We start from the raw sequence: 4,900 nt of genomic DNA, 5'->3' as shown, positions 1-4,900 counted from the left end.
TTTTGATTTATAAGTCATATAAGTTAGACCAAATTCAATAAAAAAAAGTCACTTATCCCGTGCTACTTAATAGTTTTTGTAACATCTTCATTATTAGAAGTCACGCTTTCGGTTGCACCACTCTGATAACAAAAAGTATTATTACCACTACTTTATATACTGAATATTAAAATAAGAGTCTGTGACTCGACACCGTATCGCTGATTTTTTTGAAAACCGAAAATAACTATTATATCTTAAGAAAAATACAAGCAGGCATAAATTCATATACAAGACTTCTTATATACTATCTTATAATATAATATCTATATAAAACATACAACTCCTATCCCTCTTACAAAATTGTAATAACAAAAACAAGGGAAGAAAATATTCTAATTAATATAACAACATATAAACCAAACACAGTATAACTCCTCTTAATGCTTCTTTATCCGGTTCCTGAAAAGGTAAAGCTGTAGGGGGTGAGAACCTAACCACATGATCTCACCACGGAGTTTCAAAGTTATCATAAGAAGATATTTAATAAGAAATCTGTTTTCAAACTCAGTGACTATCATTGCCTTATGAATCTTTTAAAAACCAATAGATAATCGTTCAAAACTTTTTCAAAGAAACAATGTTTAATCTTTCAGAAATCCGAAACCTTTCCTTTCTTATAAGAAATTCTCAATCAGAAACCAACCACGCAAATCAAACAACACAATCAAATAATTCAGCACCAGAATTCATTCAGAATTCATTCTCAAATGTAGCACGCCAAGACAAACACAGGCAAGACAGACAAGGAAAGCACAAGTTCAGGTAGCAGTTACAGCAAGTAGTTCAAGTAGCAGTTAAGAACAGTTTAGCAATTAGGCAAACCAAAACAAGTTCAAACTCGAGCAAAACATACAAATGCATATGATGCATGCCTGTCCTATGGCTGATGAGGCTCATCTGTCGGTTATCCAGCCAACCCGACAACTCTGAATTGTCCTTAGACTGTCCCCCGACGTGCATCCCCAAGAGTCTATACATAGTTTTTTCTCAAATAATCAATATTGCTCAATGGGGGTAACATTTCCGGGAATTTATATAGTGCCCGGACACACTTACGTCGTAGGGTCAACAGAGTATCGAATTTTCAACCTGGTACACGTGGTGGCAAGCCACAGCACTTAATCTAGGGAACCTCGTATCTCAGATATTTCAAATTCATAAGCCACATAAATAATTCAAAGATCATATCTCAATATTTTCAATCCATATCTCAACATCATTATCATTCATCAATCCAAATCTCATTTCCTAATTCATTCAAAAACCATATTTCAAAGAAAATCCTCATCATCCTTCTTTCCGTTCCATTAATCAACGATCTCAGTTCAAAACATAATTCTTTCTTTTCTAAATAAATCAATCTTAAAACATATAACGTTCAAAAACTAATTTTTTTTAAAATAATTACTTCAGGCGAAACTTCCAATTTTATAAAATTTCGGCAACATCTCTAAAACTCGGACACTGCCACCCTTTCTGGGTCTCATCCAAACATTTCTCATCCATTTCCAAATCTCAAACATTTCTCAAAATTGAACCAGTTCCAACATCAAATTAATTTCAAATCAAACCAATTCCAATAAATAAACTCTTTTTAAAATCAAACCAGCTCAAATATTAAATCATTTATAAAATTAAACCACCTCAAAATCAAACCACTCCCATAATCAGTTTATTTTCATATCTCAAATTGTTTCCAAAATCAGTTCATTTATATTACCAAGAAAACTCCAAAACCAAGAAAATCCTCTTCATAATAATCAAGTAAATGACATTTCAAACTGGTTTTTATCAACAATCATACACCACTCACGCAATCAAGCACCCAATAATTCAGTCCAACAAACCATCACATCCACAAGACAAATATAATCACAGAAATATATCTTTTTGCATCAATATCTATTTATCACAACTCTGTAATGTAAAATAGATTTTAAGAAAAACCATACCTCAATTAGTCGCAAGTTGCAAAATTAAACCCATTAAATCCTTATTCTCATGTTAATCAGCAGCAACCGCAGAAATTCTGTATCTGACATAATTTAGAATTAACACGGAATGGATAGCGATATTAGAACATAATTGCTAATAGAGTATTGCGATAAATAAGAACGGAACCGAATAATCTCACCACGATAAACAGAATAGAACGACACAAAAGCAGCTTCCAAATTGACCGGACAGCCACTCTGATAGCGGCCGGAAGCTCTGATGGTTCAGCAATAACCTTAATTTTGACATGAAGTCATCGGAACTCAACCCTACGATACCAGCAGCTCAGAATCTCTAACTTATACCAGAATGCTAATTTCAAAGATTCTGAAAATAAAAAACGCTTACCAAGAGGATGGCGGCTTCGAGATTCGGGAGAACAAAACCCGGCATAGACAAACCAGAGCCGGAACCCAAATTGGAGTGGAATAGGGTTTGGCAGCTGCAGGGGCATCCTCTAGCGGCTGTAGCCGCAATTTTGTGGCGCCGTTCAGTGAGCAGGGCAGAACAGCAACTTCCACCACCGTCACCTCCCATCCTCCGGCGACAAATTCCTGCAGCGAGGACGGCCGAGCTCCGTTCCGATGGCAGAAAATCTGAAGATGATGGCACGCGGTAGTTGCAGCAGCGTTCAAGCTTCAGCAGCGACGTGGATGGACCCTCGACGGTCATGGTTGCTTTACGTAAGGCTGACGGTGCGAACGGCGACAACGACATGGAGCACGACGCAACGGCGGTTACAGAATCGACCCCTCTTCTCTTGCGCGTCTCGCCTTCGCGACGGCGTAGCTGGCAGCAGCAAGGACAAACGGCGGTGATGGGGTTAATGGGTTTTCTCTCAGCACTACTCTCTGCCTCGGTTCTGGTGAGCGCGACAACGATGACGACCAGACAGCGGCTACGTGGCTATGGCGGCAGCGGCGAGGACCCTCCCAGCGGTGGCTCTGGCCCAGCAGTGCCTCCCCTGGATCTCCCTCTATCTTCCGTTCATCTCTCTCTCTCTCTCTCTCTCTCTCTCTCTCGGGTCTCACTCTCTCTCTCTCCCTCTTCCCCGATCAGCTTCCCCCCTTTCTCTCTTCCCTTTCTTTTCTTTTCTGTTCCTGAAGTGGGTATGTGAATGGCGGTGGTAAGGAGGGTAAAAGTGACGGGTAGGATAAAAATTAGGGTTTTGTAATTTAATAAAATTATGATATATTATATTAATTTAAAATTTAATTTAATCCTTTAAAATTATTTTAAAAATATTATTTATTATATAAAATATTAAATTCTAAAATCTCAATTACCTAAATCAAATCGTATAAAATTCTTACTATTTTACAATTACTAAATTTTATAGTTTAAATGTAGAAAATTATCCAGTAATATAAAATTAAATAAAATTTTTAATTTAATTATCGAAACTTGATTTAATTATAAAATAATTTCTTAAAATAAAGTCTTTAATGAATAAATAAATTAAAATTGACTCATAATAAGAATTTAAAAAAATCATGGGTCTTAAGGTTTCTATAGCTAGCATGCTTCACATTCCTCCTTCTCCTCTTCCTCTTTCTTCTTCTCCTCTTTTTTTTTGTGTGTTTTCTCTTTTTTCTTCGCGTATTTTATTTTTATCGTCATTTTTTTACTACTGTTGTTGTTGCTGCATTCTTTTCTCATTCTCTTTTTATTGTTTTTGTAACATTATGTATTTTTTCTTTTTTGTTTGATTTTTTCTTTTCAAGAAGAATTATGAGAATATAAAATAAGAAGATAAAGAAAAAAATAGCAAAAGATGAGAAGGAGGAAGAGGAAGAGTTTTAAATTATACAGAACTTATCAAAATAAAAATACACTCAAATATCTTCGTGTTATACCCAAATTTGTTGCAAATACAGAAAAATATTTCCTCTAATGCTGTATTTTTTCCTTATTTTTTTCTTTTTTTTAGTTAAATGAATGTAAGTTCATCTTCTTCCAAATAATTTTGCAACATTATGTGTTTCTTTTTCTCTTTTGTTTGTTTTTTTTTGTTTTTATTCTTGTTAAGAGAGTAAAACAAGAAGAAACTTGAGAAGGTAAAACAAAAAGGAAAAGATGAATAAAAAAAGATGATGGAAAAAAAGAAGAAGAAGAAGCAGCAGAAGATGAAGAGGAAGGAGAGGAAGAGTTTTGAATTATGCAGAATTTATCAGAATAGAAAATACATCCAAATATATTCGTTTTACACCCAAATTTGCTGCAAATATAGAAAAATATTTTCTCTAATGTTACATTTTTTCTTCTTTTTTTGCCTTATTTCTTTCTTTCTTTTAGTTAAATGAATGTAAGTTCATCATCTTCTAAATTTTTTTGCAGCATTATGTGTTTCTTCTTCTTTTTATTTTTATTCTTGTTAAGAGAGTAAAACAAGAAGAAACTTGAGAAGGTAAAATAAAAAGAAAAATATGAATAAAAGAAAAAGAAGAAGAAGATGGTGATGATGATGAAAAAAAAAAAAGAAGCAGCAAAAAATGAGGAGGAGGAAGAGGAAAAGTTTTGAATTATGCAGAACTTATCAGAATAAATATACACCTAAAATTCTTAAAATACACCCAAATATTTTCGTGTTACACCCAAATTTGCTGTAAATACAGAAAAATATTTCTTCTAATGATATATTTTTTTCTTTTTCTTTTTTTCATTATTTCTTTCTTTCTATTAGTTAAATAAATATAAGTTCATCATCTTCTAAGTAATTTTGCAGCATTATATGTTTCTCCTTCTTCTTTGTTTGATTTTTTTATTTTTATTCTTGTTAAGAGAGTAAAACAAAAAGAAACTTGAGAAGGTCAAACAAAAAGAAAAAGATGAATAAAAAAAAGCAGCAAAAGACGAGAAGGAG

The 4,900-nt window shown here is 33.6% G+C and overlaps 1 long non-coding RNA gene across 2 annotated transcripts; it reads right to left on the bottom strand.

Annotated features, from left to right (window-relative positions):
- Nucleotides 1–320: 320 nt before the first annotated feature.
- Nucleotides 321–3,127, bottom strand: LOC107471206 (uncharacterized). 2 transcript variants are annotated; one of them, XR_001588582.3, is made up of 4 exons: nt 2,386–3,127; nt 2,177–2,306; nt 1,995–2,077; nt 321–441 (listed from the first exon to the last, which is right to left on the bottom strand). It is a non-coding gene; the product is annotated as an uncharacterized LOC107471206 (long non-coding RNA). The 2 variants fall into 2 exon arrangements; XR_008004463.1 differs by having other exon boundaries at nt 2,177–3,127.
- Nucleotides 3,128–4,900: the final 1,773 nt, after the last annotated feature.

This window comes from Arachis duranensis, chromosome 10, assembly GCF_000817695.3.
Source record: "Arachis duranensis cultivar V14167 chromosome 10, aradu.V14167.gnm2.J7QH, whole genome shotgun sequence".
Lineage (NCBI taxonomy): Eukaryota > Viridiplantae > Streptophyta > Magnoliopsida > Fabales > Fabaceae > Arachis > Arachis duranensis.
Note: the sequence above shows the minus strand (reverse complement) of the source record. Positions and strands in the feature narration are given on the sequence as shown.